This window comes from Petaurus breviceps, unplaced genomic scaffold (assembly GCF_028583685.1).
Source record: "Petaurus breviceps papuanus isolate PSGF00001 unplaced genomic scaffold, PetGlider_PUasm1.0 90779, whole genome shotgun sequence".
NCBI lineage: Eukaryota > Metazoa > Chordata > Mammalia > Diprotodontia > Petauridae > Petaurus > Petaurus breviceps.
The window spans coordinates 12,051,258-12,072,495 of NW_027187344.1; the positions used below are offsets into that span (position 1 = coordinate 12,051,258).

Consider the following 21,238-nt stretch of genomic DNA (forward strand, 5'->3'; position numbering starts at 1 on the left):
TCTCTCTCCTTTCCCCCCACCTCTATTGGCCATAGTATTTTGCAGCAGACCCATTTACCTAGTAGGAGACACTGCCTGGGAGGTGGGGGAGTGTAAGGGTTATGGGATTTAAAGATCTCCTATGCCCCATGGACGTGCTGACATAGCAGAGCAAGAGAAAGTGAAAAGCCGAGCTAACGGTCCTGCGGTTGGCAGTTGGCGGCGGTTGCCTTTTTTTTTTTTCTGCTAAGGACTCCTGCTGAGGACTGCCAGGGGCCGGAGCTGCTGGGAGCGCTCTTCCAGGACGCTGGGTGGTTGCTGTGAGTGGGGAGAGGAGGACCTTTGCCTGAGGTAGCCTGTTCTGTTTTAAAGGCTTGAAAATGTGGGTGCTTTCTACTTTATCTACCTGTGCCAATATCATAACTACTCTGATGGCTTTCACTTTCTGGTTTTGGGACTCAGTCTTTTGGTATCTTAATAAATTTTCTAGTTTATTTCCCCAAATGGCAAACCTGACGTATTTTGTGATGGATAATTATATCAGCATATTTGTAATCTCTATAGGCATTGTGAATATGGCATTGCTGATACAGGGAGGAGAGCAACAAAGACAGCAAGAGAGACAGACAGAGATACTCACAGACACAGAAAGAAAGATTGAATGAAAGGAACCAGCTCCAAGGAGTATAATCCCTGGAGGCAGAGAAAAGAACCTCGGAAGAAGAGTTAACCTTTGCAGTGGGGAATTGAACTTCTGCGAGAAGCAGGCTTAGGGAACCCAGGTAAGCTCGACAGAATCTTTGAACCTAGGGAGGAATAGTACGAGGCTGAGGCTACCACAAGAAGAAAAAGAACACTGGGACCCTGGGTTCATGGAGGAGTAAGATGCTTTGGACGCATGAGTTCTTTGCTTGTGAGTTTCACTAGCAGTGCACTCTTCTTACTCTGCTCTTCTGACTGCTTTTGTGGGAGAGTGTGTCCCAGATTTGTGAGGGGAATGATGTTTTTGAACTAATTATGTCTAGTGGCTGACTATTTTTAAAAGGTAAGTTTCCAGTGGGGGAGGTGAATTGTAGGTGTGAATCTGCAGTCTACCTTGGAATCTGGGACTAGTTATCCCCTCGGGACTCAATCTTTAAAATGATGCCAAATACAGACTGGAGGAGAATAGTTTATTTTTTTAATTAAAAATTATTTTCAGTCGAAAATTCTCTTTCTCTCCTATATCCCTCACCCACTGAGAAGGCAAGAAAAAAACACAGTATAAAAGTATATAGTCATGCAAAACAAATCCCTGCATTAATCTTGACACAAAGAAAGGAAGGAAGGAAGTAGGAAAGAAAAGAGAATATGCTTTGATCTGTCTTATAAGTCCATCAACTTCTCGATCTGGAGAGAGAGAGCATGTTTCACCATAAGTCCTCTGGACTTGTGGTTGACCATTGTGTTGATCAGATACTAAGTGTCTCATAGTTGATTATCTTTAGAAAATTGTTATTGTATAAATTGTTCTCTTGGTTCTGTTCACCTCACTTTGCAGCGGTTCCTGTAAGTTTTGGGAATAGTTTCTAAGGATTTTGATTGAATTCATGCTTTAGAGCACAGGTTCCTCTGGAGTCAGAAGACCCAGGCTCAAATATTACCTCTGATGATTATTGCTTAAGAGTTCCCAAGTTCTGGAATTCAGGGATCAGAGCTTCTAGAAAGAGAGAGAAGAAATTCTCCTTAGTATCATTCACTCTTCAAGAAAGAAAATGCTAACTGACATGACTCGTGCAGCTGGGAAATTGGTAAAGGGGACCTATAAGTTGAGGAAGTAAAGGTTCTGGATCTTGTCATTCCTTGTATTACAGTGAGTGATTTGGATGGTATAGATCCACTGAAAAGAAATATTGTTTGTTTAGCAGCTCCCAAATATGATTGCCTTGCATAGGGGTTGGGACGGGCATAGGAGGGTGTTTACAGCCCATTTAAGTGATTTGTGGTTTTTTTTTATCCACTTATGTTCTCCTTTGAGTCCTTTGCAGCTTTTGCATTTTCTGTGGGATGAAGTAAAAGCCTGCCCCATACCTGATTTATATTTATTACTTTGAGTGCTTATATAGGAGCTGGGGGCTCCTTTTGCCAACATTTGGGGAAACTTACCCATGTGTCTTTGTAATGGGTTTTGTTTTTCTTGCCTTCTCAATGAGTAGGGAAGAGGGAAAGAATTTGGAACTGAAAAAATTTATTTAAAAAGGAACTATTCCTGGAGCAGCACCCCCCTTTAGGCAATATCCTTTACTGTGCACAGGTTTATAGGATGGACCTTTAGAGGTATAACTAGTCCCAGGTTTCAAGTATTCTGCAGATCCACATGCCTACATTTTCCTGGAATAAACTCCAAGCCAGGTCAAAAAACTAAAAAAGATCATATAATCTTGGATAAGTCTCTGGGATCAGACCATATTTGAGGCGGGGGGTGGGAAGAGTGGGGGGGCCTGTGTCAAGAGTTACATTTTTTCCTAAAATCTTATTTTGATAATAATAGCTGAAATGTATATAGTGTTTATGGCCTCTGCTAGCAATTCACCTTGCCAATTTCTGAACTTTATCTCTTCAGGGCCCTTTAAGAACTATTTCTGTTCCAGTCTGCTAACTAAAAAACCTTTTCCTTCATAACAACAAGTTCTTAAAAGTATATTTATAGCTGGAAGGGACCTTAGAAGTCATCTAGTCTAACATCTTCACCCCTTAATTTGTAGATGAGGAAACTGTGAAGTCCAAAAAGTTAAAGGGGTCTATAGTCACCTATTTAATAAGTACTTGAGTTGGGATTTGAATCTCGGATCTCTAATTCTAAATGTACTTTCTTTTTTTTTTAATTCAATTTTATTTTATGATCTGAATTCTCTCTTTCCTACCCCAATCCCCCACTCCTCATTGAGAAAAGAAGAAAAATAAAACTCACTACAAATAAGTATAGTCAAGCAAAACAAATTCCTGTATTCGTCATGTCAAAAAAAAGTCATTGCACTCTGAGTCTGTCGGGAAGTGGGTAGTATGTAACATCACGAGTCCTTTGGAATTGTAGTTGCTTATATGTGTATATTGATAGAGTTTCTAAGTCTTTCAGAGTTATTTGTATTTACAATATTACTGTTATTGTATAGAGGGCAGAAATTAATTCTCCTGGTTCTGCTCATTTCACTTTGTATCAGTTCACATAAGTCTTCTCAGGTTTCCCTAAAACCATCCCCTTCATTATTTTTTAAAACAAATAATATCCCATCACATTCACAAACCATAACTTGTTCAGTCATTCCCCAAATGAAGGGCACCCCCTCAGTTTCCAATTCTTTGCTACCACCAAAAAAGCTGCTATAAGTATGTTTACACATTTGGGTAGTTTTTTTTTGGGGGGGGGGTCTTTTTTTAAAATCAAAGTAACTCTGGGGTATGGACCCAGTAGTGGTTATTTGTTGTCTTTTGTGCTTTAAGAAGACCAAAATGACAACACTCTGTCAGGATTAAGGTATAGTGTGTTTGACTGTAGCTGATCAGACCAATATGAGCTTGGAAGGTTCTACAATGATTGGGTACAAATATTCCATTTGGAATGGAAATGTCTCTAAATTTGCTTATCTCAAGTTTCTTTTAAAATTTTGGCTTTATTTATTTATTTTCAAAGACTGGCTCTCCCTTTCTTTCCCAGGCTAGAAGTATAATAGTTAATCATTACCAGATCCCACTATGGATCAGTATGGGAGCTTTGGCCTGTTCTGATTCCAACCTGAATTGTTTTTCACCTCCTCAGGCAACATGATGGTCCCTCTTCTCTCCATAATGATGAGCAGACCCCAAATTGACTTAACCCACTGCAGCTCAGAACACCAGAGTCCAAGAGGTCCACCAGCCCCAGTTTTGACAACCTTTTCTTCCCCCCCCCCCAATTTCCTCTCCGCCCTTCCAAGGTTACCTGCTTACAAAGACTTTACAGAAAGAAGAAAACTTCAGTAGGAGAGCAATTTGTTACAGAACTTGTTTAAAAGCCTTTCTTTATTCCTTCTGTTGTCAGCATCTCCCTTACCATCACTATGTGTATATGTATGTATGTTCATGAATCCTTTCTATTTACTCATCTATGAACCTGTTGAATGCCCCCAGTCCAGGAGTTCTTGATTTGTTTTTTTCTTATGTATACAAAATTACAAATTATAATCTTTGTGTGTCTGTGTGTGTGTATAGTGTGTGTGTGTCCAAGGGATATGGAGGACCCCTCTTCAGAATGGTGTCTTTAAATGCATAAAAAAAGATACATAGGATTACAAAGGAAATCATTATGTTAAATATAGTTACCAAAAATTTTTTTTATAAGTTCATAGTCTCAAGTTAAGAACTCCTGCCCCACTAGAAATTGTAATTCTTGAGGACAAGGATCTCTTTCTTTTATATCTGTATCCCCTGGGTGACCAGCAGTGGATCTAGTGATGGTCTGAGAATCAGGAAGACCTGAATTAAAATCCAACCTTAGACATTTACCAGTTGTGTAACCTGGGACTAGTCACTTAAAAACAAAAAAAATATATGTTTTTCCCTATTCAGTTCTTTATTTGTGTTCTTCAGAAACATTTTTAGCATCTTGGGGCAAATCACTTAGACTTTGCCAGTTTCCTCAACTGTAAATGGAGATAATAACAGCAGCTACCTCAAAGGAGTGTTGTGAGGATCAAATGAAATAATATTTGTAAAAAGTGCCTGGCACATAAAGGTACTATATATGTATGTGTGTATGTGTATATACACACATATATGTATGTATATGTACATATATACACATATGTGTGTGTATTTTTCCTCCTTACTTTCTCCCAGAACTTAGTACAGATACTTTATGGATCAATTCATTTAATGATTTTAATTTCTCATTTTCTTTGAAGTCAAATAATAAGAATGCTATGATCACCACTTTTTCATTGCACAGCAAACATTGAAAATACCATTAGGGCCAAACACCTAAAAGCCAGACCCATTAGACAACATCTCAAGGCAAAAAGGAATACTGATCAAGGTGACTTTCAGAGGGAGCAAAGGGCAGTGTGCTTCTTCAGTGAAAAGCCAAATTACTTAAAAATAGCCCAAGGAAGTATTTCCCATCTCTGAACTAAAATAATAATAATATAATAATAGCTCTTGTTTATATAGTGCTTTGAGGTATACAAAGTGCTTTATAAATATTATTTCATTTGATCCTTATAACAACCCTGAGAAGAAAGTGTTAATATTATCCCCATTTTACCAGTGAGGAAACTGAGATAGAGGTTAAGTAACTTGCTCAGGGTCACACAGTAAGTATCTGAGGCTGCATTTGAACTCCGGTCTTCTGGAGGGCTCTGTCCACAGCCCCACCTAGTTGCCACTCATGTTTAGTTTATTGTTTTAATAGTTGTATAACCTTTTTTTTTTCTTTTTGGAGGGGGGAAGGTAGGGCAATTGGGGTTAAATGACTTGCCCAAGGTCACCCAAATAGTTTTGTGTTAAGTGTCTGAGGCCAGATTTAAACTCAGGTCCTCCTGACTGCAGGGCCAGTGCTCTATTCACTGCGCCACTGTCTGCCCCAACACATAACCCATTTTCAAAGTGGAATACAGAATTGAGCAAAGAGCAGTTTTAATTATTGTAGTTCTTATTTGTATGAAATATACATTTAATATAATATGTTGTAACATGTCATTATTATAACTATTATACCTAGTTCTGTGATCTCATCCATATTGGTATTGCCTCCATGAGCTGGACTGAGATCCATGTATCCTTGCTCAGCCCACATGATACATGTTCCTGTTCTTCTGCAAATCCTTCACAGAAGAGCTACCCCACATGCTAAAGGTCTCTTTTTAGGTTGTAACACATTTTGTGAGTGCTGGTCCAGCTCTTGGGCTGTCTGTCCCTCCCTTTTGCTACATGACTGACTCACTTCCATTTCAAATGAGATAGCGTCTCCCTGCTCTGCTAGGTGCCACCTCCTCTATGAAGTCTCCCCTCCTTGACCTGCTTAGGTAGGAACACTCTCTTCCTTCTCAGATTTTTTTGTTTGATATTTATATTATTGTCATGTCTCTCCAACAGAATGTGAGCTCCTTGGGCAGGGGGTGGGGGTGGGCATAGACAGTTTCATTTTTATATTCATGTCCCCAGTGTCTTGAACAGTAGGTGCTTAATAAATGTTTGTTGAAGTGAATTTCTTGGTTGCATTTCATTGATAGAAATATGATGCAGCTTCTCTGGGCCCATCATGTGTTGTGGTTCTCCATGGCTCTTTGGGTCACCCATGACTTTGTAGATACTGGAGAAATGGTGGACCTGGAGTCAAAGAGATCTGAATTCAAATCCAGCCTCAGACACTTACTGGGCACATAATTTAACCTCTGTGTACCTCAGTTTCCTCAATGGTAGAATGGGGGATAATAATAGCACTTACCTCACAGGGCTGTTGTGAGGATAAATAGGATAATATTTGTAAAGTGCTTAGAATAGTACATGCACATAGTAGGCACTTAGTAAATGCTTGTACTTGTATACAAAGTAACAGCAATATTGCATGATGATCAGCTTTGAATGACTTAGCTATACTCAGAAATACAATGATTCAAGACAACCCTGGAGGACTTATGATGAAAAATGCTCTCCATTCCCAGACAATGAACTGATGGTGTCTCAATATAGTTTGAAACATACTTTTAAAACTTTCTTTAGGTTTTTTTTGGTATATGTTTTCTTTTACAACATGACCATTATGGAAATGTTTTGCACCTATATTGAATTGTTTGCCTTCTTGATGAGGGTGTATTGGGAAGGAGGAAGAGAAAGAGAATTTGGAACTCAAAGTTTTAAAAATAAATATTAAAAATTGTTTTTACATGTAACTGGAGGAAAATAAAATACTAAATATGAAAAATAAATAAATACTTGTTCTCTTCCCCTTCCCCCTCCTAATATTCACACCCACATTCTCCTGGTGATGTCCTAGAAGCCTTAAAATGTAAACAGGATAAGGTAGGGAAGGTTAATAGTTCTAAAAAAAACTACTTATCTCTCTTCCTCTGGTTCTGACTTGCTCCCAAGACCCTGATCAAGGAGATGCTCTTTATATTTGTAAGAAAATACTCTCTTCCCCCATAACATTCCTAGATAACATCATCAGAAGCAGGCTAAAGTATATCAGATTCACTCCCATGGAATACAGATTCCTTAAGAGACTTCAAGGGATTGTTTGCTATTTTGGATTTGAGAGATAGAAATAATCAACTCCCATTTTTTTCAGGAGTTATTAATGTAATAGTTTTGTGAGTCAGTATTATTTGTTTAATTATTACCTTTTCTAGATTGCCATGGCTCACCCAGGTTGACTTTTGTTTGCTCTATGGCCCTCCCCATGCCTCACCCCCAGCAAGTAAGCTAGAAGGCCTCATGGGTAGGGCCAAGGGCAAAAAGATTTGCAGGAAGGTTGAGGGGCTGAGAAGGAGCTTTCCTCTGAGAGATGGGAGCACGATTCATCACTGAGTCAGGATCTGGGTAGGGCCTGACCCTGGCTAAACAGGTCAGTTATAGGTTTCGCTAGAGAGGCGGGAGCCCGGGGAAGGTGTTGGTATGGGTAAAATCTGGGCTTTTCCCTTCCGAATGTAATGTAGAAGAATTTCCTTCTATCCACAGAAGAAGTGTGTCATCTTTTCTATTTCCACACCCTCCCTATCCCAAGAATAGAGAAGAATCAGCTGATACAAGGAATGCCCCAGAGAGAGCAGGCATCACTCATCTGAATCTACCTCATCTCTGGCTCTGTGTTACTGCCTTTTACAAAGTCATCTGGAAAAAAAATACCTCTGATTTCCATGAACATGAAGCACATAAACACTAAAGCTCTTGCCCCAGTGTGTCTACTCCTGGGACCTACTCCTTATTGGGCCTGTGAAGTGTGGCTTAATCCTAGACCTACTCAGGGATTGAGTTTGTAGGACTCTTAGACTCAGAACCTATTGCTGTATGTGAAGAGCAAAGTAAGCATAGCATCTAGATGGAATGGTGGATAGCCTGCTAGACTTGGAATAAATCCTGAGTTCAAGTCCCAATTCAATCATACTTACCAGCTCTGTGATTCTGCAAAATGGGTATAATAATAACTTCTACTTTACAGGTTGGTGGCAAGGAGCAAATAAAATAATATTTGGAAAGTGTTTTGCAAACCTAAAAGTACTAGAGTAATGCTAGCCATTATTATATGGTATCTATCTCGGCCTTCCTCTTGCCTGGACTATTATGATAAAATCCTGATTCCAACCTTTTCCCTCTTAAATCCACATACTCTGGCCAAGTGGAGAAAAGCACTAACTGCATTGAGAATATCTGGATTTCTTCTGCAAGTAACAACTTCCCTGGGCATGTGTAAAATGAAGGTCCAAAGTCCTTTCCAGTTCTAGAGCTATGATATTACTATCAAAGCAATCTTTCTATAGCATGTTTGACCTTGTTCAAAAGGTTTCGGGGGCTCTCTACTGACTCTAGCATAAGGGGTAGTGGTTATGATAAGATTTAATAGAAGGCAAAAGAGGAGGGTAGAGAGAACAATTCTTAATCACCCTTTAATTGCCCTACAATTTAGAATTGTACCAAATAGGAGTTCGGGGACATCACCCCAAACAACCAAACTTTTGGTAACAGAACCAGATATTCCCCAGACAATGTAACCTAGGTTCCTTGATAGTGAATTGAAGTTGTATGGTTTCCAACACATCCTTCTGCATCTTTCTATCGAAAAGGGCACCCCCTCCTCAAGCGTACACAGCAGCTTCCTTTGGAAGCGGTGAGTCTTGGTACCTCAGGACCTGGTGCTCTGGTTCGATCCTCTGCACCAAAACAGGCAGGCAGATGGGAGAAGGGGGAAGTGGAGGTGAAACGGGGAGCGAGCAGTGGGGGTGCGCTTATGGCTACGGCCACAAAGAGGCAGTACGGTTCGTTCAGGGACTGGAGCGCCTTGCCATCCTGGAGAGTGGCAGCGGGCTCTGCAAATTACGCGCTCGCTAGGTTGCGAGCCTCCCTAGGGGCTGCGTGGGGCCTCAGTGCTTCTCTCCACCTTGCGCTCAGTGCGTGCGGGCCTTGGAACGGGAGAGCTCCCGCGTCCTGCGCCGCTGCAATCCTGGCTGTGGCTCCCAAGGCAGCAACGCGGGAGGGAGCCGGTGCATCCCGTTTTCTTTCCTGAGCAGGCTCGGTACCTCCTTTTTACTTTCCCTACACTCTAACCAGGTGCTACTGCTCTATAGGGAGAAAACTGGCCAGCGGGCAAGGGCTCCCGGCTGGTCCGGAGAATGGCAGGGACGGCTCAGACCGAATGCTGAATGAAGTTCGCGTAATATTTGGAGCTGAAGGAGACCTTAGAGCTCAGCTTACAGATGAGAAAACCGAGGCCCAAAGAGGGAATGTGATTTTTCCCAAGTCAAATAAATAGACATTGAGCAACAGGGGTTGGGATTGGAAGTCAGGTCCTCTGATTCCATGGGGCGCACCGACGACCTGAAGAGCAGATTTCCTGATGAATGGAACCTGGTTGGGCAAATAGCCTTGAATAAAGGGCTCAGAAGTCTTGAGTTATAGTCTCCGTGATTTACTGGCTGTGAGACCACTGACAACTCTCTTTTTGATCCCGATTGGACTGTCTGTCAAATGGAAAGGCTGGCTGCCCTCCAAGGTCCCTCAGTTCTGACGTGTTAAGAAAATAATTGCCGAGAACGACTCCTTAGAAGCTTCGAGGACCGGTTTATTCTTGGTTTTTCCAAACATAGTCCCCACTGTCTCCCCAAATTTAGAAGATTAGAAAACTGCTAAGTCACAAGGGTATTAAGAGGAGGTAATGCGATCACAAGAACTTGGAAAAGGCAACCCTGTAGAACAGGTTTTGTGTAAGAATGTCAATTTCTCAGAAAGTGGGTGTGGGAAGGACTGGGGGTGGGGGCTGCAAATGTATGGAGAAGATAATCCAGAAGCACACGAAAGATAAGCATTTGATAGAATGTCAGAGATGATCTGGTTCAGCCCCCTTCACACTACAGAGGAAGAAAGGGGGGCCGCAACAGAGAGAAAGGATCCTAGATCTACAGTAGACCTCTGAGGCAACTGACTCAAGCCTCCCCATTTTACAAAGCAGGAAACTGAGGCCCAGAGAGAGAATGACATGACTCAGCTCATACAGATGTTAAACAGAATAAACCTGGACTTGCTGAGACTAGGGTCAGTGTTTTTCCTCATGTGCCATAGTGGCTCCTGGACCTTGGTCAAGGTCATCCTGCTATTTACAACATCATGGATTCCACTTTCTTTTCATTTTCACTTTCTAGTGAGAAAAAAAAAACACAAGAAAGTACCACTAATTGAATTTTCTTGTTCTTCTAAAGCCTGATAATTCAATCCTGATAAGCTCCTTATCTTAATTTTTCTATTTCTGTTAATAATAATAGCTAGTGTTTATATGGTGCTTTAAGGTTTGCAAAACATTTACAAATATGATCTCATCTGACCCTTGCAACCACCCTTAGGGAGCAGGTGCTATTACTATAGCCATTTTATAGATAAGGAAACTGAGGCAGGTGGCAGTTAAATGACTTGTCCAGGGTCACACAGTTAGTATGTATATGAGGCTGGATTTGAATTCAGGAAGATAAGTCTTCCTGACTTCAGGCCTGGTGCTTTATCCACTGCCCCACCTAGCTGTCTGTAACAACTCTGAGAGGTAACTGCCATTTTACATATGAGGAAACTGAGGCAAATAGGGGTTAAGTAACTTGCCTTAGGTTACATAGCTAATAAGGGTCAGATACCAGATTTGAACTCAGGTATTCCTGACTCCAGATTTTGTGTGCTATCTACTGCACCAGTGAGTCTTTTTTTTTTAATCAATCGGGGTTAAGTAACTTGCTCAAGGTTACACGGCCAGTTATTATTACTGGGTGTGGTGCTGAGTATCTGAGCCCGGATTTGATCCAGGTCATCCCAACACTGGAGCCGGTGCTCTTACTCGCTGAGCCACCTGGCCACCCCTAACACTATTGAGTCTTAACATACCATCCCGAGGTTAAAAAAAACAAACCAAAATAAACCTAGACTAAGCCAAATCCATTGCCTTGAGGATTAAACATAAACTTGGACTGGCATTTTGGTCTCTTCTCACTCTGGTTCTCACTTCTCTCTTTTTACTTATTTTATATTGTTTCTCTTCATAAATTCTGTGTTCCAGTTAAACTAAACTACACTATGAACTGTTTCCTGAACTCAATACAGCTAGGGACAGCTAGGTGGCACAGTGGATAGAGTGCAGGCCCTGGAGGCAGGAAGATTCCTCTCCCCAAATTAAAATCTGGCCTCAGATACTAGCTGTGTGACCCTGGGCAAGTCACTTAACCCTGTTTGCCTCAGTTTCTTTACCTGTAAAAGGAGAAGGCAATGGAAAACCACTCCAGGATCTTTGCCAAGCCCCAAGATGGTGTCATGAAGAATTGAACTCTGCTGAAAAATGAAACATCACCAAATTCAATACTCACATTCTTCCTCCATGCATTATTTGCATAACCCATTCCTGTAAAGTGCCCCCTCCTCATCTCTACCTCTAGGAAACTTTGTCTTCCATTGAAGTTCAGTTCTGATTTCTGCAGTTGCTATAATTCTCTTCCTTTCAATTTTCTTTATACTATATTTAGTTTTATGTATGTTGTATTCCTCCTTCCTGAAGTTGCATAAGGACTTGAAGGCAGAGACTATTTAGTGCCTTATACATGGTAGGGTTTTAATAAATGTTTAATGGAATTGTATTAAATTAAATGTGTTCAAGGCTGTTTATTTTCCATAGGCCCCATCAGTTTTCCTCACCCTGACACAGAAAGTCAATATGACTTTTTGAAAAGCAATGAAATAATAAATAAATTGACCTAAATAAAACAGGCAGTGAGGTATAGTGGATGAAGAGCTAGCCTTGGAGTGGGGAGACCTGGGTTCAAATTCTATTTCTGACACACTGGCTGTGTGACCCTGAGTAGGCCATTTAATTTCCCAATGTCCCAGAATCTGAGCTTACAAATTTCACAATTGCTACTGATTTGCATTGGTGATGGGAGTTTTCTCACAAGAAATTCCCTACACTGATGAAACCATAGAGAAAGAAAGAAAGAAAGAAAGAAAGAAAGAAAGAAAGAAAGAAAGAAAGAAAGAAAGAAAGAAAGAAAGAAAGGAAGGAAGGAAGGAAGGAAGGAAGGAAGGAAGGAAGGAAGGAAGGAAGGAAGGAAGGAAGGAAGGAAGGAAGGAAGGAAGAAAAAAGAGGTAATCAGAGAAGCAACTTAGAAGTCACGTAGTCCAACTCCTTCATTTTAGAAATGAAGAAACAGGTTCCAAGTGAGGACATGACTTGGCTCCAGGTCACAAAGGTAAGTAAGCAATAGAGCCCAGGGCAGTGACTGTCAAATAGGCACATTCTTGCATAAATATTTTAACTCAGACTCAGAGTAAATGCAATAAGTAAATAAACCCTCTTGGACTTCTGGACCTGGGCATTCTCTGCCCCAGTGGTCTCTGATTAGGGAGGTGATGAGTTAAGTTCCTCTGGAAAATGTCTAGTATGTTGTCATGTTGAATAGAGGATTAGTTCCCTTCCTGCCTCTCCTTCTGCATGTAGTTTTCCTTAATTTCAGGGCCTTCCCCCTGTTCTTGATTAATCCTGATTTTTCAGGGAGTAGAAAAGATAGCCCTTCTTTTCCATTTGTGATAAAAAAGATCAGCTTTTGTGGTTTGACAGTATCAGAATTCAATCCAATCCAATCCACAAATAGTCTTTTATCACCTACTGGGGAAGATCTGTGTTCAAATTTTACCTTAGATGCTTAGCAGCTGTGTGACCTGCATTCCCTGCAACTTCACTTTGCTCATTTGTGTTACTGGTGCTCAGACTTGGGCTCCTTTATTACTTCTGCATTATTTTATCTCAGAGCCCAGGGTGAGGATGATTTGAGAACACAGAGGGAAGGACTGACAGACCACTGGAGCTTGCCATGTCCTTCTTCCTCCCCAGGATGGCATGCTGATAAAAAGCATGAAGCTAAACTGTAGGGGGGGGGGAATGAGATCCCCTCTTCCTCCCTTTGACCTTGAGGTAGACTTCCTATTGGCCATTCATTTCAGTAAATGCAGCAGAGACAGATGCTGCTAGATTTCTTGTCATTTTGCCTATAAGACAGAGAATTTGGTAAAGGGTTGGGGTGGGGAGAAAGGGAGAGCAGTTGTGGTGGCCATGAATGACTTCTCCTGGGATTCAAGCTGGGGGTGGTGGTGGGAGAGTTGAATTTGTACTAGGAGCTAGAGTAGGGACCTGTGGGCCCAAAGAGCCACCAGTTGGTAACTAGTGAGGAGGAGTGACTTTGTACTAGGGCACTGATACATACAGCTTCCAAAAACGTCATCATAAAGAGAAATCTGGGACATAGACCCACTTTCTGCAACTTTTCCCCACCCCTTGATCAGTTTCTCCCTTCCTTTTAGTGTTCTAGTCAAGAATTTGGACCTGAGCCCTAGACACCAACACCAATCCCTTTACTTTCCATGAGTTTCCAGTGTGGGAAGAAAGGCTGGGATATGGTTGGACAAAATGCATCTATAGAGCTCTTGGTAGAAGTGTTTCCAGCCCTTCATTCCCCCAGTCCATGTTAGAGCCCTAAGGGTCGTGATTTTGAGACCTATAGGACCGAAAAGTTGACGGTGCCATGAAGGATGAAGCTTGTGAGATTTTTGATGAAGTTGAGTCATGAAACTGTAACCACTGAATTGAAGAATGGAACACAAGTACATGGAACAATAACAGGTATGGATGTCAACAGGAATACATATCTTTTTTTTAATTTTTTTTTTTATTTTAAGTAATCGGGGTTAAGTAACTTGCTCAAGGTTACACGGCCAGTTATTTCTGGGTGTGGTGCTAAGTGTTTGAGCCCAGATTTGATCCCCAGGTCATCCTGACACTGGAGCTGGTGCTCTTACTCACTGAGCCACCTGGCCGCCCCATGGAATACACATCTTAAAGCTGTGAAAATGACTATGAAGAACAGAGAACCTGTATAACTGGAAACACTAATTATACGAGGAAATAACAGTGCTTCATCCTTCTAGACGGCTTACCTATGGATGCTTTACTTGTGGATGTTGAACCAAAGGTGAAATCTAAGAAAAGGGAAGCTGTTGCAGGAAGAGGCCGAGGTCGGGGTAGAGGACAAGGTGGTCGTGGCAGAGGAAGAGGGGGTTCTCAGATAATAACTTCTTCCATGAATACTGTTATGCATTTACATGAAAGTCAGAATATTTTCTTGTACAGGTTTTGTTGTCGATTTTTAATAAACATGAATGTGGGAAAAAATGCATCTATAGCTCTGAAACTTTTCTCCTTACATCTTTATGTCAAATAAAATATGTGACTACAGAAAATTTATTGCCTGTGTAATATAAAGGGTCCAGTCAGGACATTTACCAACTATGAGCTAGGGTTTTTAGAGTTATGTAGATTTTTTACTTCATAATCCTGAATGCTATTTTAGTTCAGAAGCCTATGATTGAGGTTTTTTTTTTTTTCTTGCCCACCTGATTGAAGCCTTTTGGCATGGTTGAGTGAGTTCTTTACATGAGAAATGGAGACTATCTCTACTTATGTGTCAGAGAGACCTTGATGAGACCACTGGTCTGGTGGCTTGAGTAGAAAGTCATATGTTGGGAAAAATACATGTTATATTCTCTTACTGCTTAAATAATGGAATGATAACTATGCCTTTTCTGTAGGCTCACAGAAGGTGGTAAACAATTTGGTGTGGGCTGCTTATATTCTGCAAGGTTCTAGGTATAAGATGAGCTACCTAACCATAAACAGCCTATACATGTGTCAGATGTAAAATGGATAACTGTGTCACTTAGCTCCCAGGGTTGTTGTGAGGATCAAATGGCATAATTCCTGTAAAGTGTTCTGAGAATCTTAAAGCATTACATAAATGCTAGTTGTTCTTGTCCTGTTATTTAGTGCTAGGTCCTGGGCCAGGCACGGGGGGTACAAAGACAAAACAAAAATAGTCCCTTGACCTTAAGGAGTGATGTATGGGGTGCACGTATGTGTTAGTGTGTGTAACACATGTAAATATAGACACATATGCAGAAGACGATCATTTGGGGAGGAAGTCAGTTCACTAACAAGGTTCACTTTTCATCATAGTTAATTTTATCTTTCACTTGATGACCTTGAAGAAAATTCAGAACTTCTAATTATAAGGTTTGTGACTGGTGGATGGTACCAAAATTAGTTTTTGGTCCCTGAGGGCACGGATTTTATTTGCATGTAATGTTCTCAATAGAACCTCAACCTGTCTTACTCTACCTCCCCTCCTTATTAGCCTCTTAACACACCTGCTGCCAGACTAGCTTTCTTGTCAACCTCTCTTCTGCTCAAAGGCTTCCAGTGACTTTCCTTGCCCTGTGTCACTTGGGACAAATTCTATTGGCCTTTTCAAGATTTTCCATGATCTGATCCCACCCTAACTCTTTCACAGTCCTCTACTTTACCAACTTAAATTGCTGTCCCTTTTACCCAGAAACTCCTTTCCTCTCTGAATCTTACATATCCTCCAGGATTCAGCTTAAATGTTACTGACTCCATTAAATCTTCCTAGACTATTTCTACTCCAGCTCTGGCTCATTGATCTCCCATGATCCTTAATGTGCTGCTCACAACTTAACACATTGTCTTCGTTCTTTAATTATTTGTGTGCATGTGACCTTCACCCAAGTTAGATTGTAAGCTCCTTGAGGTCAGGGACTGTTATACTTTTGTGTCCTCACAACATGGAGCTGGATACTAAATACTCAGTATTTCTTGGCTGATTCCCAAAATATATATGTCTCCTTCTTCCCAGTTCTTGCAACCCTGAGATTTCCTGTTATTATCTTTTCATATATCTGGGCTCTTCTACTAGACTTGAAGCCCTAGGAGGGGAGGGGGCATAGCTTATACATAATTGTATTACCCTTAGCATGGTGACTTGCAGCTAGTAGGGGCTCAGTGTATGTTGACTAACTGATTCTACTCTTCTAGGCTTTGAAACCAGTGATTGATTTGGAGGATACTCCTGCAAGGCCAGGCCCTGGTGGTTCAGGTGTCAGGCTCCCAGGGGAAGGTGTGGAAGGTCATATGTCTCTGTGGTCTACATTGGGGTTCAAGATAGGAGGCTCACTGCCAAGATGGTCCTCTGAGATTGCTTACTATCTGTGCTGTCTATGTCCTGCACATGCGTAGTTGTTTGCATGTTGTTGCCCCATTAGAATGTGAGCCCCTTGGGAGTAGGGACTGTTTTTGCCTTTGTGTCCCCCGTGCTTGGCACAGTACCTGCCACACAGAAGAGGTTTAATAAATTCTTGTTAATTTCTATTGTGACAGCAGATATATTTGAATCATAGATTTAGAGATAGAAGGGATATTAGAGGTCATCAAGTCCAAATGTCTCATTTTACAGATAAGGAAAATCAGTCTAAAAAGTGACGTTCCTGAGCGTCACATAGCTAGCAAGAGTTTGAGGCAGGATTTGAACTCAGGTGTTCCTGATTCCAATTCCTCTGTCTAATGTGCCATCCTTCTGCAAAAACTCTTAACCAGCTGAGGCATAAGTTTGTTCTCTGAAGTTTAACACAGAAATTGGAAGTTTTAAAACATGGGATGTTGGAAAGAACTTTAACTCTGGAGTCAGAGGATTTGGGGTTGTTACTGTGTCTCCAATGCTCGCTTACTACTTGGGCCTGTTTTCTCATCCATAAAACAAGGCCTAAATGGCCTCAAAAGTCTCTTCCAACTCTAGATCTATAGGCAATAAGTGGAAAAAGTCTCTTTGGGTTAGCGTGATGTGGTAGGAATGGTAAATGGAATAAGAACTCCCATTTACATAGGGTTTTAAAGTTTGCAGAGTGCTTTACTAAATGTTATTTCACTCCATCCTCCTAACAACCCTGAAAGAGGCGCTTTAATTATCCCCATTTTATGGATGAAGAAACTGAGACTGAGAGAGGTCAGACAACTTGCCCAGGGTCACCCAGTTAGTAAGGGGTTGATGTGGTATTTGAACTCAGGTCTTCCTGCCTTTTATCCACTCTGTGCCACCCAGCTGCCTAAATGTACATTGACTAGGTCTGTGGCTTAGATTTTTAGGATGAAGTGAGAATTGATTAGGGTGATAATGACTCACTAGCTTTTCCTAGATTACCTTTCTCTCCCAGATATGCCCCACCCCAACTTTAGTTATTAGAGCTGGGAAGTAAAGGTGAACCCCTAAATGACACCAAAGATTGCCTGCCCTGGAAGCACTAGCCTTCCTTTGTGTTTCCAAAGGTCTAATGGGGCACCTGAAGACGATGAGCTGGACCCAGAGCTGAAGTGGAGAGGTTGGATTGACTGTGGGAAATTACCATCCTCAAACTTCTTCCTGAAAACAAGGTTAGGATCATAAGATTATAGATTTAGAGGTCAAGTCAGACCCTCATTTTAGAGACGTGGAAACTGAGGTCCTGAGAAGTTAACTTGCCTATTTAACCTTTTTTTTTTGGAGGGGGGGAAGGCAGGGCAATTGGGGTTCAGTGACTTGCCCAAGGTCACACAGCTAGTAAGTGTTTAGTGTCTGAGGTCATATTTGAACTCAGGTCCTCCTGACTCCAAGGACTGGTGCTCTTTTCACTGTGCCACCTAGCTGCCCCCCTATTTAACATTTTAACGCCAATATTAGTCATGTACCTTTGGTGGAATTGTGAACTGGTTCAACCATTCTGGAGAACAATTTGGAACTATGCCCAGAGAGCTATAAAACTTTGCATACCCCTTGACCCAACAAAACCATTACTAGGTCTGCAACCCAAAGAGATCAAAGGAAAAGGATCTATGCATATAAAAAAAAAATTTATAGCAGTTTTTTGTGGTGGCAAAGAACTGGAAACTGGGGGGGATGTCCATCAATTGAGGAATGGCTGAACAAGTTATGGCATATGATTGTGATGGAACACTCCTGTGCTAAAAGAAATGATTAGCAGATTGGTTTTAGAAAAGCCTGGGAAGATCTATATGAATTGATGAAGACTTAAGTGAACAGAACCAGATCTCTGTACAGTGACAGCAATACTGTAATGATGAACGACTGTGAATGATTTAGCTATTCTGTTCAATACAATGATCCAAAACAATTCCTAAAGACTCATGATGGAAAAATGTTATCCCTCTCTGGAGAGAGAATTGATAAACTCTAAGTGCAGATTGAAGTATAATTTTTTCATTTAAAAATATTCTGGTGATATACAGCTGCAAGTCTTGGAATAATAGTCTCTAAAGATTTACAGTCAAGAAAATGGAGACAATACAGGGTGGGCTAGAGCAGACAATATGTTACAAACGAGGAGAAGCACAGGAAAAGCAAAGATACCAGAGAGCTGAATGACAGCAGCAAAACTATATATTGGTCACACAGTCAGTACTGCATGTTTCCCCGATAATAAGACACTGTCTTATTAATTTTTTGGAAAGAAAAACACCAGAGGGCTTATTTTCAGGGGAGGGCTTATGTTGTCCTGCCTCAGGTCTCCTCCACGGCACTGCTCTCAATGGCGCCAGCAAGCAAATCACTGGGGAAGAACAGGATGACGCGCTCACTGCTGCAGCTCTGATTGGATGCAGCTCGGAGCACGGCGTGCGTTTCACCCGGGGCGGGGGGGAAACGGTGCATAGAGAGTACCGTAATGTAGCGTGTAGCACAGGGGATCACCTTCATTCACTACAGTAGCAATCTCAATAGGGCTTATTTTCGGGGGAGGGCTTATTTTAGAGAAATCTTACACATAAAGGGGAGGGCTTATTTTCGGGATAGGTCTTATTATCGGGGAAACACGGTAGGTAGGCTAAGAGATAGCCTGTGCTCTCCATTGGTACCCATACCATGGTCAAATCCAACCTGAAGGTAGGCCTTAACACATTGAATGGGATGACAGCCTATGGCTGGATCATAGGACAAAGGGTCGGGGCTGTTTACATTTTTGGAAGGAGTATAAATACTGATTAAAGCTTTTTCTCTAAAGCATGGAGAAAGTGGGAAGTTTTTGGTTCAGTGATTTGATCCTTTGGGTCGGCTGGATAAAATGTTAAGGAAGACTCTTGGGTGGGTCCTAACTCCTATGGGTCATGGAGGAAGGCACAGGAAGATTGAACCTGACCTCCAACCTGCAGTGACAGGGATGTCCAGGGGAAGAGTGTTCATGGAGGGAAGGCAAACATGGGAAAGGTGAGCAAAGAAAGTGGATTTTCCCCAATTCTGCTTTTATCTCAGGTTCTTTACCCACTGCAATGACTATTCTAGAGAAAAAGGATAAATTCGTCCATGGTCAGAGAGGTATCAGTCTCACTTGGGCCTAAATTAATTCTTGTTCCTCCCTCAAGTGGCCACAGATGACGTTTGACCTCATCCAATTCAACAAGCACCTGTGCATCAGAAGTTGTGCTAGAGGCTGAGAACACAAGGATAAAAGTGAGATGCTCCACCCTCAGGGAGCTTACATTCACTGTTGCATGGACACCAAGGATCCAGGTGATGGCTCCTCCACTGAGGAACCACCTGAAGAAAGAGCATGAATGGTTCTGTGTATCCAGATGTGTAGCATCAATGGATACTCCTTGATAAAGATTCATCACCCCTTACATGAGAAAGTGATGGCCAATGGAAAGGGTTCGAATGGACTGGAAGCCTTGAAGCTCAAGCTCCAGTCAGTCCTACCTGTTATTAGAGAGCTGGGTGTTTAGGTCACTCAACTCCTTTGTTTTTTGTGTCCTAGTCTACAAAACAGGAATGAGTTAAAACACCATTGTAGAATATTCACCAAAATGTGTTGGGAAATGCAAGATCTGGCAAAAGTGATGAAGACTCATCTCCAACCTGGGAGTGGGGGCAGGGTGGTGGGGAGGGGGCACCTTCTGGGGGGCCTGCCCTAATTCTTCCTTTCCCTGGGGTGATGGGGAGGTGTCAGGAAGAGGTTGAGATAGATGATTTAAGATCCTGAGAGTGAGTCAGACCCCTGAGAGGCCTGAGGGTGGGGAGGTCTAGGGAGGGAATGCTAGCAAGAAATGCTAGTGTTGTTAGTCAAAGCTCCCAAGAAGGGCCTCATACCTGGATTACCAGCAGAGAGGTCTGCCTGCCTCGATTCTCTCCCCACTCCAATCCATCCTGCAGTCAGCCAGTAGCGATTTTCCAAAAGCACAGGTCTTATCATGTCATGCACCACTCCCTCTCCCCTCAGTAAAAACTCCAGTGGCTTCCTATCACCTCCAGGATCAAATACAAAGTGTTGTTTGGCATTCAAAGCCCTCCACAACCCAGTCCCCTCCTACCTTTGCAGTGTTCTTATACCTCACTCCCCAATGTGTAACTCTTGGATCCAGTGACATTGGCCTCCTGGACATTCCACAAACAAGACACTCCATCTCTCAGCTCTGGGCATCTTCTCTGGCTGTCCTCAACACCTGGAACGCTCTTTGTCTTTTGCTCCAACTACTCATCTCCCTGGCTTTCTTTAACTAAACTAAAATCCCACTTTTCACAGGAAGCCTTCTCACATTTAATTACTTCCTACTTATCATGTACACAGCTTGCTTTATATAATTTGTTTGCTGGTAGCCTCCCCCATTAGATTGTAAGCTCTTTGAGGGCAGCAACTGTCTTTTGTCTCTTTTTGTATCGGCAGCACTTAGCAAGTGCCTGGCACAAAGTTAGCACTGGATAAGTATTTATTGATTGACTGGACTCTCTTCTGTCCAATAATGATGACAAGTTTGCATTTATGTCACTTATTAATATTTACAAAACAGTTTTCTATTCATGCTCTCAGTACACCCTCAGAACAACCCTGCAGGGGTAGGATTCCTGCACCCTTCCATTGCCACTTTTCCCTAAACCTTAAATAGCTGACACAAGGGGCTTTAAAGTTGGCAAAGCACTTTACAGACATTATCTCATGTAGCATCCTTGGCTCATGAACCTTCCATGGTTCCCCATTACTTAAAGGATAAAGTCCAAACTCCTCAGCCAAACACTGAAGGCTGTCTATGATCTCATTCCATTGAATCCAACCACTCTTCTCTCCATTAATCTCCCCACCCCCTTCATGAACTCACATTCCCTCCCTGTTCAGGCCTCACTCC

The 21,238-nt window shown here is 41.8% G+C and overlaps 1 long non-coding RNA gene across 1 annotated transcript; it reads left to right on the forward strand.

Moving 5' to 3' along the window:
- Window positions 1–218: 218 nt before the first annotated feature.
- Window positions 219–6,178, forward strand: LOC138147211 (uncharacterized). Its single transcript, XR_011164728.1, has 3 exons — window positions 219–299; window positions 544–761; window positions 3,776–6,178. It is a non-coding gene; the product is annotated as an uncharacterized lncRNA (long non-coding RNA).
- Window positions 6,179–21,238: the final 15,060 nt, after the last annotated feature.